This window comes from Geotrypetes seraphini, chromosome 1 (genome assembly GCF_902459505.1).
Source record: "Geotrypetes seraphini chromosome 1, aGeoSer1.1, whole genome shotgun sequence".
In the NCBI taxonomy this organism is placed as follows: Eukaryota; Metazoa; Chordata; class Amphibia; order Gymnophiona; family Dermophiidae; genus Geotrypetes; species Geotrypetes seraphini.
Window position 1 is genome coordinate 228,524,797 of NC_047084.1, and position 14,097 is coordinate 228,538,893.

Consider the following 14,097-nt stretch of genomic DNA (forward strand, 5'->3'; position numbering starts at 1 on the left):
AGCATTACATGTTAATGAGGGCATTGAATTGAATAGGCTAAAAATTCTACACACCTTGGAATCCCTATGGGTAGAAATTCCATGTGTATAGAGGAAAAGGATAGTGATAGGAGTGTACCACCATCCACCTGGTCAGGATGAACAGACAAATGCTGAAATTTTATCAGAAATTAGGGAGGTTAACAAACTGGGTAACACAAAAATATTAGGTGATTTAAATTACACCGCAATTGACGAGGTAAATGTAACATCAGGACATGCTAGGGAGGAAAAATTCCTTGATGAAATCAAGGAGTGTTTTATGGAGCAGCTGGTTTAGGAACTGTCAAGAGCTGAAGGAATTCTAGACCTAGTCCTTAATGTTGTGCTTGATTTGTTGCAGTAGATATGTGGGGATGTTGAAAAGTTAGCCCAACCAAGAAGAGAATAATGCGGATATGGTTCAATCTATGATCCAAAACAATGTCAAAACATAGAATTTCATTTCTACAAATTGGCACTTAACAAAGTAAGATAACACTCTTTTCAGCTACAGTAGCAAAATAATGCTCAGAATTTAGGAAGTTGGTTGGTTGAGCTGAGAACCTTTCAGCATACCTTTGTAATGGTACTGGGGTCACCTGATAACAGTGATCATAATATGAACAGATTTGATATAATCTCTGGAATAAATTCACACAGGAAATCCAACACAATGTATTTTTACTTTTGAAAAGGAGACTATCACGATAACATGAGGAAAATGGTAAAAAAAACCAAACAAACCCAAAAATAAAACTTAGAGGAGCAGTTGCAAATGTTTAAAATTTATATCAGATGTAGATGTTTTTCAAAAATACCATCCTGGGAGCCTAGACCAAATATATTCCATGTGTTTAAAAAGAAGGAAAGAAGGCCAAATGACAGCCAGCATGATTAATGAGTGAGGTGACGGAAGTTATTAGAGCCAAAAGAAAATTGTTCAGAAAGTGGAAGGAGGATCCTACTGAAAATAATAGGAAACAGCATAAGGAATGGCAAGTCAAATGCAAGGTGCTGATAAGGAAGGCAAAGAGAAACCTTGAAAAGAAGAAACTGAAACTAAAGGCTCCTTTTATCAAGCCTCGCAATTGGTTTAACGCGCTTAATAGCGTGTGCTAAACCGCCGGCCGCGCTAGCTGCTACCGCCTCCTTTTGAGCAGGTGGTAGTGTTTGGTCAGCGCAGGGGTTAATGCGTGATGAAAAGTCACGCACGTTAACCCCGCTAGCGCAGCTTGATAAAAGGAGTCCTAAGGGCTCCTTTTATCAAGCCGCGCTAGTGGTTTAACGCGCGTAATAGCGCACGCTAAACCGCCGGCCACGCTAGCTGCTACCACCTTCTCTTGAGCAGGCTCTAGTTTTTAGACCAGCGCGGGGGTTAGCACGCGATGAAAAGTCATGCGCGTTAACCCCGCTAGCGCGGCTTTTAAGGAGCCCTAATTTCTGTAATATTAGAAGATGTAATAGAGCAATTTGACAAACTGAAGAGTAGCATATCTTCTGGACCAGATGGTATGCATCCCAAAGCACTGATAGAACTGAAGAATGAACTTGCAGACCCTTTGTTAGTCATTTATAATTTATCTTTAAAATCTAATGGTACCAGAAAACTGGAGGGTTGTTAATGTAACAAAATTTTAAAAATGGTTTCCAGAGGTGATCTAGGAAATTGTAGACCAGTGAGTTTAAAGTCGATGCTGGGTAGACTATTTTAAAGAATAAAATTACAGAGCATATAGTACGTAAACAAGGATTAATGAAGCAAAGCCAACAGGGAAATCTTGCCTCACCAATCTAGTGCATTTTTTTGAAATAAAGAATAAACATGTGAATAAAGGTGAGCCAGCTTATATTGTTTATCTGGATTTTCAAAAGACATTTGACAAAGTGTCTCATGAAAAACTTCTGAGGAAATTAAAAATTCACGGGATAGGATATTATGGATTAAGAACTGGTTAAAACAGAGAGTAAGGTTAAATGGTCAATATTCTCAATAGAAGGGTAAATAGTGGTATTATGAAGGGGTCTGTGCTGGGACTGCTGCTTTTTAACATATTTATCAATTAGCTACAGATGGGAATGACTAGTGAGAATGTTACATTTGCTGATGACAAAGTTGGTCAAAGTTGTTAAATCACTAGAGGATTGTAAGAAATTGGAAGAGGACCTTGCAAAACTGAGAGACTAGGCATTAAAATGGCAAATGATGTTTGTGAGCAAGTGCAAAGTAATTCATATGGGAAAGAGGACCCTGAACTACAGCTATGTAATGGAGGGCTCCACATTAGGAGTCACTGTCCAGGAAAAGGATCTAAGTGTGATGGATCTTTAATCTGTCCTAGTATGGCAACTAGTATGGTCTCTCCTAGCAAAATATGTCTCTTTTGGGTTTCTACACCCCATGTGTATCACTCTACCCTTCTTTGCATTAATTTTTAACTGCCAGACATTAGCCAATTGTTCTTATGTTTTTAGATCACTTCTCCTGTTATCCAATCCCTCTGAGGTGTCTACTCTGTTGCAAATCTTCTTGTCATCTGCGAAAAGGGAAGTTTTTCCTTCTAACAAATATTGAACAGAATCAGCCCCAATACCAATTCTTGGGGAACTCCGCTAGTCACCTTTCTTTCCTCCAAGTGAAATTTTTTTTTTAACTTTATTTTTATTGAATTTAACATACTTTACAAGTATAACTACTTGGTTTAGAAATACAGAATTATGTTCCAAAAGAAAAACATCATCAAAGATTACAATATTTAAAATAAATATATATATGAAACTTAACTCTTCCTTAGACCTCAATTAGGAGGAGGAAAAAGAAAACAAAGATATTATAGGGAGTAATATTACAATAATACAACGAAAAAGTAAAAGTAAAGACTTAAACGCTATAACCCAGCATTTCCTTTAAGCTACATTCCCTCCACTAGATAAACCTTTGAGATCTAAAAAGGAACGTAGATGATCTGGTGTAAAATACACATATTTCAGACCCCTAAACTTAATAACACATTTGCATGGATAAGCTAGCAAAAAAGTAGCACCTAGCTTCCTTGTCTCTTCTCTCATGCCCAAAAACATTTTCCGTCTTTCCTTGGTTATTCTAGTTACATCATGATCTATATATATAAAATCGGAGGTATGTATGTGTGTATGTATGTATGTGCTGCGATAACGCAAAAACGGCTTGACCGATTTGAACGAAACTTGGTATGCAGATCCCTCACTACATGGGGTAATATGTTCTGGGGGTCTCGCGACCCACCTGCACACGTGGGCGGAGCTACAAACAGAACATCAGATTTCACCCATTCATGTCAATGGAAAAAATGTAAAAAGCTGCCATTCTCACAGTAATTCAAAACCGGCTTGACCGCTGTGAACGAAACTTGGTATGCCGATCCCTCACTAACTGGGGTGATATGTTCTGGGGGTCTCGCGGCCCACCTGAACACATGGGCGGAGCTACAAACAGAAAATCAGATTTCACCCATTCATGTCAATGGAAAAATTGTAAAAAGCTGCCATTCTCACAATAATTCCCACTACCTGGGGTGATATGTTCTGGGGGTCTCGCGGCCCACCTGTACACGTGGGTGGAGCTACAAACAGAACATCAGATTTCACCCATTCATGTCAATGGAAAAAATGTAAAAAGCTGCCATTCTCACAGTAATTCAAAACCGGCTTGACCGCTTTGAACGAAACTTGGTATGCCGATCCCTCACTACCTGTGGTGATATGTTCTGGGGGTCTCGTGGCCCACCTGCACACGTGGGTGGAGCTACAAACAGAACATCAGATTTCACCCATTCATGTCAATGGAAAAAATGTAAAAAGCTGCCATTCTCACAGTTATTCAAAAACGGCTTGACCTATTAGAACGAAACTTGGTATGCTGATCCCTCACTACCTGGGGTGATATGTTCTGGGGGTCTCGCGGCCAACCTGCACACATGGACGGAGCTACAAACAGAAAATCAGATTTCACCCATTCATGTCAATGGAAAAAATGTAAAAAGCTGCCATTCTCACAGTAATTCAAAAACGGCTTGACCGATTTGAACGAAACTTGGTATGCTGATCCCTCACTACCTGGGGTGATATGTTCTGGGGGTTTCGCGGCCCACCTGCACACATGGGCGGAGCTACAAACATAAAATCAGATTTCACCCATTCATGTCAATGGTAAAATTGTAAAAAGCTGCCATTCTCACAGTACTTCAAATACGGCTTGACAGAATTGAACAAAACTTGGTATGCAGATCCCTCACTACCTGGGGTGATATGTTCTGGGGGTTTCGCGGCCCACCTGCACACGTGGGCGGAGCTACAAACAGAAAATGAGATTTCACCCATTCATGTCAATGGAAAGGATGTAAAAAGCTGCCATTCTCACAGTAATTCCAACTATAAAACACTTTCTATGACACTATAACCACTAGGGACATCGTTTCTATTCTACCACGGACACCATACATATAGAGTTTGTATGTTCTAACTGTGTTTGTAACTGTTTCCTTCATGCACCCCAGTTCATAATGTTATTAAATTACATGAGTACTCACATATGCTGAACTAGGAACACAGGTTCCATTCTTAACCGGGAAAAAACTGCATGGAGTTTCTTTTCAACCTGAGTTTCCACATATTGAGTTGTTTAAATCAATACTGAAACTTTTGGATGCCACTTATTCCAACATATCTTCCTTTTCAGTTTAAGAGATTGCAAATTCCAGTGAGACTTGCATTCTCTATCACAATCAACAAATCACAGGGACAGACTATTACATACTGTGGAGTGGATTTAAGATCCCCCTGTTTTTACCATGGCCAACTCTATGTTGCTTGCTCAAGGGTGGGTTCACCCAAGAATGTATATGTTCTTGCTCCTGGAGGTGAAACTAAAAATGTTGTTTATAATCAAGTTTTGTGTTAGTTGTATTGTATTCATTTTGTCAAATATTTCACATTATAATTTGAATATTGTACTTTTTATAAAGCTGTAAAAAAATAATTTCATTCACCACTATAAAATATCTTTATTTGAATCCATTTACAGTGTTATTGCTATAATTAAATACCCGTGCAACGCCGGGGCATCAGCTAGTATAACCATAAACGTTGACCACAAAAAAGTGATTCAGACTTTTTAAAGAATAACCTCATAACTGCATTAAGATCTTGTTCAAAGATAAAGTTAACAATTAAAGTTCCTCTTTCTTTAACTTCCATAGATGATTCCTCTAATATTGCCGTAAGATTTTGCAAGTCTTTATCAGTGACTAAGTTCTCATCCTTAGGTATATCTGAATTTCTTTTTGAAGTAGGTAAAAAGTATACTTTATTTAGGGGCGGAATCTGATCTCTTCCAAGTGAATTCTAATCACACTTTGATGTAGGGATATGTTAGTTTTAAAAAATAGCTCTAGATTTTTGAATTTCAAATATTTTTATTGAAATTTTAAACATAGAACAAACATGGTAGTTGCCAGTGTTCAAGAACATAAATGGACAAATAAGGTTTTCAAATAGTAAACATGTAATAAGAATTTTGTAAACACACAAGGCAACTCCAACGGAGTTGGAAGAAAATCCTGGCGAGGGAGGAGAGAATAGTACCTTCCTCAGTAAATAAGTACATATTGGGGACAGTTCAAGAGGAGTGTTTTGCATTGTAATATAAGTAGAAGGGAGACTTCAAATCAGAATATAGTATAGTGTGGCATAATTTCAAAGATAATTGTGGTGGAAATATCATTGGCATTTAAGAAAAGTTCACTATGGGATCCCAAATTTTATTGACTATATTCTGTCTGTTGGAGAATTCTGCTGCTTTAACTTCATATAGATGTATCATGAGGACTGTATTCCACCAGAATGTGACATTCAATAGGTCTGCAGATTTCCAATTATGTAGTATTATTTGGATAGTAAGTGCTAGCAAAATGTTAAGTAAGGATTTCTGCCAGGTGGTCCAGGAGTCTTCAATGGCGAGAGCTCTAAAAATAAGAATATCAGTAGAGAGTTCTGATTGTATTGGAAGAATCTGTTTGATGATAAGCCATACTTGTGACCAAAAAGTAGCAATGTTAGGACAAGAAAAAAATCATATGGCATATGTCTCCCAAGTCCGAATGACAGTGCCAACAAGTATTGGAGCCTAGAAGGCTAGCTCGAAACATCTTATTTGGAGTCCAAAAAGGTTTATATGATAGGAAGTAAAAGGACTTTGAGAGCTCCCAATCCTTGGCCGATCTTTTCCAAGACGTTTCATTAGACCATATGTCAGTGGACTTTTGGGATCTGGGGAAGAGTTTGGAGCGCAGTTCCCTATAGAAAATAAATGTGGAATGACCCAAAGTGAATCCGAGATATGAGAACGAGAGAAAAACCGAAGATCTAGGATATTCAGAAATGGAAGGCGAGCATTTTTTAATGTAATGAGATAGTTGGAGCCATCGAAAAAATTCCGATGAGGGAATAGCAAACTTGTTCATGATTTGGGAGAAAGATAAGAGAGCATTATTTTTGGAAATATGGGCCAGTGACCAAACACCTCTGTCCATCCAAGAGCGTCAATGAATAGGATGGTTGTCAATTTGGATTTGGGTATTGTACCAAAGTGGAGACGAGATAGTATGCAATCTATTTTGATGGGAGTTAGAGTCAAAGTGTTGGATTACATGAATAGTGGCAATAATAGTAACAGATTTATTAGGTGCCATATATAAGGGAGTATACGGTAAACATGAAAGTGGAATGGGAGAAACCAGGAAATTGTTCTATAGGAAACCAGGCAGACCAGTGGTACGGAATCTTGTATCCAGAAGAAGCTGTATCAGAGGAATGTAGCGACATGATAGAGGAAAAAGTCTGGGAATCCCATGCCGCCATTTTCTTTGGAGGATTTAAGTATTTTAATAGTAATTCTGGGAGTTTTCTTACACCACAGATATTCAGTAAACCTACTTTAAATAGATTTATAGAAATCACGTGGAGCTAATTTAGGTAGCATGGATAAATAATAGTAATAGCTCTAGATTTTATTTATTCACAAAACATTTAATTTTAGTTCTTCTCTTCTTTAGTCAGCAATTTTAGTTTAGATTCAGTCCTCTCCAAAAATTATAGGCCCCCTTTAGCACTGACCAGGAATGTAAATGCTCCAATGCTCCAATGCACAGTTTGTTTTAAATCTACTACTTAGTAGCTTCATCGCATGCCCCCTATTCCTAGTATTTTCGGAAAGATTGAACAAATGATTCACATCTACCCTTTCCACTCCACTCATTATTTTATAGATCTCTATCATATTCCCCCTGAGCTGCCTCTTCTCCAAGCAGAAGAGCCCTAGCTGCTTTAGCCTTTCCTCATAGGGAAGTTGCCCCATCCCTTTTATCGCCCTTTTCTAATTCCGCTACATCTTTTTTGAAACACAGTGACCAAAATAGCACACAATATATGAGGTGCAGCCGTACTCTAGGGTATTATAATATTTTCATCTTTGTTTCTATTCTTTTCCTGATAATTCCTAACATTCTATTTACTTTCTTAACCGCTGCCACACTTTGAGCTGAGGACTTCAACATATCCTCAACTAAACTGCGCTAGTGGTTTTAGTGCGAGGAACTGCACTGAATGGCCTGCGCTGCTCCCGAAGCTCATAGGAACTCAATGAATGTTGGGAGCAGCGTGGGCCATTCAGCGCGGCTCCCCATGCTATAACCACTAGCGCAGTTTAGTAGAAGAGGGGGATAGTCTTGTGATGTTGGTGCCGCAGAAGATCTAGAGCCATATGAAGTAATATGTATTTACCGCATTTCTTTTATGGCAAAAGTGAAAAGCATTCTATGGATTTATTTGCACAGTAGAAGTTCAGTAACCAGATAAGTGTTTTAGCAAAAATTTGAGTTTCAATAGATGATAGTATAGTAATCTAAAAAAATACAGAAAGGGTGGTGGGTATGTGGTTTGACCATCTGGAAGGAGGTAGTGGATACAGGGACTGTGTCTGGGTTCAAGCAAGCATGGAACAGGCATGTGGGATCTTAGGGGAGGAAGAGATTAAGAGATTATGGATGGGCAGACTGGATTGGTAAAATGGCCTTTATTTGCCATCACTTTCTTTGATCAGGACCAATTTATTCTCACCATACATACAGTATGTTACATTTCAATTGAAAGCATCACATTATTGCACTTAGAGATCACATTTTGAGTTGCCATATGATATTTGTTGAATATTCATGATTTGCCTAAAGCTTAAGGCAGCATTTATTTGGTTGCTCCAGTCGCTGAAGGCTGGTTGCCCTGGCTCATGAACTGAGTGCCCTTCCCTTTATCCCTAATTTATTCATTTATACATTTTCTAAGTTCTTTCCATCTGGTGACGCCTCTAAAATACAGGGGAATTAATCACTAAATTAGGCATCCCTCTGCATAGGTTTATATAGTATGTGGTCTATGCTACATTTTATTAATATGATATTTTCAGCCTTATTCCTTCTAAAACATGGATCTCAAAGTCCCTCCTTGAGGGCTGCAATCCAGTCGGGTTTTCAGGATTTCCCCAATGAATATGCATTGAAAGCAGTAGATCTCATGCATATTCATAGATCTCATGCATATTCATGAGAAATCCTGAAAACCTGACTGGATTGCAGCCCTCAAGGAGGGACTTTGAGATCCCTGTTCTAAAACAATTTCCCTGTAGTCATGTTTTGTAATTCTATATTTATTTAGTACCACATTTCAAACCTTTTGATCTGTGCACTCTTAGTTGAGAATTTCTTATTATAGCTCAGATAGCCTGTTTGTTTTTTTCTTTTCTCTGATCATATCTTTCCTTTGACATTTTTCCCAACAGCAAGCAGTTTTACACCTTATCAGTGCTTTTTCTGCCCCTTAATGGAGTCTTAGTTCAGGTTGGGCTGAGGATGAAGCACTGATTATTTTCATGTGATTTACAATACTAGGTTTCTGAGATTTAAAATACTTGGATGGTAGACTTTCTGTTAACCGGAACTCAAGCAACCAGCAAAAAAAAAAAAAAAATACTATAATACTTTAAATAAAAATGAAAATAAAATCAATTTCTGGTGGAAACTTGACACGCCATACCTGAGTATGCCCACGCTTTGCCTCCCACAAGTCTGGTAGTTTGTCTAGAACAGTTTATGATATGGCAAAGTATAGGGTATAGTATTAGTTAGGCCTATTTTTAATAGTAACTCTCAAGCAACTAGACACTACATTTATCTGGCATCTATCAATCCCCATGGGTGCCGGTTAACTGAGAGTCTAATGTAGTGTCTTTCTTTGCTAAAATGTTCTGTCTCTGGAAGAAGCATGCCTCGGGACTGAAACTGTTCTCTCCCTACTGAAAGGATCAGATAAAAAATATATTATCTGTGTTTTCCTTTCTCATATCATCCAGTTCTGTAGAGCAATCTCTCACAGGAACTCACACATTGTGGCAAAATTCTGTGATATTTAACAAAGACTTGTAAATCTTGGACCCAATATACGGCTCTCATGAGAAAATTTTATTTTTGTTTAGTCTTCAAACTTTTCTTAAAGGTTATACAGTAAGGCACTGTTCTATAGGTAATGAAAATTAAGAACATAAGAATTCCCGTTGCTGGGTCAGACAAGTGGTCCATTGTGCCCAGCAGTCCGCTCCCGCGGCAGCCCTTAGATCAAAGACCAGCGCCATAACTGAGACTAGCCCTACCTGCATATGTTCTGGTTCAGCAGGAACTTGTCTAACTTTGTCTTGAATCCCTGGAGGGTGTTTTCCCCTATAACAGACTCCGGAAGAGCGTTCCAATTTTCTACCACTCTCTGGGTGAAGAAGAACCTCTTGGGGTTATTTTAATATGCATGAATTTACTATATTCCAAGATGATTCTGATGTTACAATCATTTGTGTAAGTTTCAAATTGAGTGTTTTATAACATTTTATATATGTTTCCCTTAATTATGGATATGAATGGTCAGCTCTCTATTGATTAATACTGCATATAAGAGAAATAAGGAGGACCGGATATTCAAGGGGAAATACGAGGGGTACCTGAAAAGTTCTCAGCCCAGCCAACAAAGTTGGGACAGTCTCCATCAAGGGTTATACACTTAGTCCATTGATTTTACACTTTTTTCATTCCATTGGAAAAATATGAAATGAAAAAAAAAAAAGAGGGAAATCGCTGGACTTGGTGCATAGCCCTCGATGGAGATTGCCCCAACTTTTTTAGTTGGGCTGAGAACTTTTCAGCGGCCCTTCCTATCTGGATAAATCTGGCAGTTATCTGGTTATTTCCCTTAGCCATGGCTGTTCAAGGATATTTAGGAGGGAATTCATCAATGGGCGCTCACTGTGTTAATGCACACTAAAGATTGGTGCGTGCTAAACGCTAAAGATACCCATTATATTCCTGTGGGCATCTTTAGCATTAATCACAATTAGTGTGCACTAATGCGGTAGCACCATTTGATGAATTCCCCCCTTAGTGACATTATCCAGACTTCACTGCTGAATAACCTTGCAATTGCTTCTGCACTGTCCAGGGCAGTCCATGAATGGAGACAAAGTAGAGCTGGAAGCAACAATATTCAATCTGCTAAATGGCCTTTTACTAACTGACAGTAAGCACTAACACATGCTTACTGCCATTTAAAAATGGCACTAGTGGGCCACACTCAGGAGCCACACGCTAATTGCAGGAACAGTGTGTACCACCCACATGCTATATTTTATTTTTATCCCAGGGGTATGTTTGGGGGTAGAGAGTAGGCATGCCCAACTTTAATCGGTTGGCGAATGGGCAATTAGCTCAGGAGGTGATAAGGGCTCATGCACTTATTTCAAAATTAATGCAGGGCCAGGAATAGAAAAACTGGCGATAAGAGGAAGTTATGAAGTCATAGAAGAAGCAGCACTATTACCGTATTTTCGCGGATATAACGCGCACCATTGTAAAACGCGCACAGGGGTATAGCGCGCAGAAATCACGATGATATGTACAAAAACTTTTCTATACCGCGCTCAGGCATATAACGCGCATGCTGCCCGACTCTCCTCTGGCCACCCCGACTCTCCTTTCGCTCTCCCCGACTCTCATCTGGTTGCCCCGACTCACCCTGACTTTCGGTGCACTGCCCCGACTCTCCTCTGGTTGCCCCGACTCACCCTGACTTTCGGTGCACTGCCCCGACTCTCCTCTGGTTGCCCCGACTCACCGTTCACCCGCCCTGACTTTCGGTGCACTGCCCCGCCTCTCCGTGCCTGTCCCCCTTGAAGTCCTGTCCCCCCTTGAAGGTCTGCCTGTCCCCCCTTGAAGGTCTGCCTGTCCCCCCTTGAAGTCCTGTCCCCATCCTGAAAGCCTGATGCCCCCCCTCGACGTCCGATTCTTCTCCCCCCTCGGCAGGACCACTCGCACCCCCACCCCGAAGGACCGCCGCCTCCCCGACAATATTGGGCCAGGAGGGAGCCCAAATCCTCCTGGCCACGGCGACCCCCTAACCCCACCCCGCACTACATTACGGGCAGGAGGGATCCCAGGCCCTCCTGCCCTCGACGCAAACCCCCTCCCCCCAACGACCGCCCCCCCCCCCAAGAACCTCCGCCCGTCCCCCAGCCGACCCGCGACCCCCCTGGCCGACCCCCACGACACCCCCACCCGCCTTCCCCGTACTTTGTGTAGTTGGGCCAGAAGGGAGCCCAAACCCTCCTGGCCACGGCGACCCCCTAACCCCACCCCGCACTACATTACGGGCAGGAGGGATCCCAGGCCCTCCTGCCCTCGACGCAAACCCCCCTCCCTCCAACGACCGCCCCCCCCCAAGAACCTCCGACCGACCCGCGACCCCCCTGGCCGACCCCCCCACCCCCCTTCCCCGTACCTTTGGAAGTTGGCCGGACAGACGGGAGCCAAACCCGCCTGTCCGGCAGGCAGCCAACGAAGGAATGAGGCCGGATTGGCCCATCCGTCCTAAAGCTCCGCCTACTGGTGGGGCCTAAGGCGCGTGGGCCAATCAGAATAGGCCCTGGAGCCTTAGGTCCCACCTGGGGGCGCGGCCTGAGACACATGGTCGGGTTTGGCCCATGTGCCTCAGGCCGCGCCCCCAGGTGGGACCTAAGGCTCCAGGGCCTATTCTGATTGGCCCACGCGCCTTAGGCCCCACCAGTAGGCGGAGCTTTAGGACGGATGGGCCAATCCGGCCTCATTCCTTCGTTGGCTGCCTGCCGGACAGGCGGGTTTGGCTCCCGTCTGTCCGGCCAACTTCCAAAGGTACGGGGAAGGGGGGTGGGGGGGTCGGCCAGGGGGGATCGCGGGTCGGTCGGAGGTTCTTGGGGGGGGGCGGTCGTTGGAGGGAGGGGGGTTTGCGTCGAGGGCAGGAGGGCCTGGGATCCCTCCTGCCCGTAATGTAGTGCGGGGTGGGGTTAGGGGGTCGCCGTGGCCAGGAGGGTTTGGGCTCCCTTCTGGCCCAACTACACAAAGTACGGGGAAGGCGGGTGGGGGTGTCGTGGGGGTCGGCCAGGGGGGTCGCGGGTCGGCTGGGGGACGGGCGGAGGTTCTTGGGGGGGGCGGTCGTTGGGGGGAGGGGGTTTGCGTCGAGGGCAGGAGGGCCTGGGATCCCTCCTGCCCGTAATGTAGTGCGGGGTGGGGTTAGGGGGTCGCCGTGGCCAGGAGGGTTTGGGCTCCCTCCTGGCCCGATATTGTTGGGGAGTCGGCGGTCCTTCGGGGTGAGGGTGCGAGTGGTCCTGCCGGGGGGGGATGTATCGGACGTCGGGGAGTCGGCCGGGCAAGAGGGCTTGGGCTCCCTCTTGCTCCGATCGTGGATGCGGGTGCGGGTGGGAGCGCGTGCGAGCGGTCGTTCGGGGTGGGGGTGCGAGCGGTCCTGCTGGGGGGGTGAATCGGGCGTCGGGCGGGGTGGGAACTATGTTTAAAAACTTTTGTATACCGCGCTCAGGCATATAACGCGCGAGGGGTATGCGCGGTACGTAAAATCACGTATAACGCGCGCGTTATATCCGTGAAAATACGGTAATCCCCTGACAAAGCTATTAGTGAAACTATACTATTTAGGTCTTATATCCCACAATTTTTCAACCTGAACCCCTCCCCCTGAAGACATGCTTCCACCCTGATACCCCCAAGCCTACCTGGACCCCTCTCCAGCTGGCAGGCCTGCCTCCATAAAATGGCTAGCTTTCCCTTTCCCAGTGCATCCTGGAGGGTGGCCTAAGGGATCTGGCCAGTCAGAATTTTTGGCCACTCCCAGTGCATCCCAGAATGCACTTGAAGGGAGGCCTATGATTCCAGGTGCAATCAAGGCCTTAGGCACTGGGAAGGGGAAGCCCTGCCATTCTGTGGAGGTTGGCCTGCTGGCCGGAGGGAATAAACATCCCTCTGGCCAGCTTGTGAGAAATAGGTATGGGGGGGGGAGGTCCAGGTGGGCTTGGGGATGTTGGGGTGAAGGCATGTCTTCGGGGTGGGAGGAGTTCTGGCAGGAGGGAGTAGGTAGCCCTCCTTCCTATGATCTTTGGGGGGGGGGGGTGCCAGCAGGAGGGAATGGTAATTCTTCCTGCCAGGAACATTTGGGGGGGTGGGGGATGCCGGCAGGAGGTACTAGGCATCCCTTTTGTTGGCCAACTTCACGGTTGGGGGGGGTTTCCTGCCACGGCCGCTCAGCTGATCGCAGCTGGGAGATTCCTTTGCCATGATCAGCTCAGTGGCAACCTGTGTCATAGACCCCGGTTAGAGAATCGGGGTGGTTAGGTGTCTGTGCATCAGGATTGACGTGATTATATACAGGACACCTGTGTGCAATTCTCAAAAGTCGCTTAGGTGGCTGCTGAGACTGGGCGTCCTATACAGAATCAGGCTCATAGTTTATTACTAATATTCTACCTTTATACAAAGCGGATTACAACAATTCTCCCCAGGAACTCCATTGAATGTCTCCATTGAAGTCTCTCTTATCTGTACCTTGTCCTATTCTGCCAACACCAGACTCCATGCCTTCTATCTTGCTGCACTGTATGCCTGGAACAGACTGCCTGAGTCAGTGCAT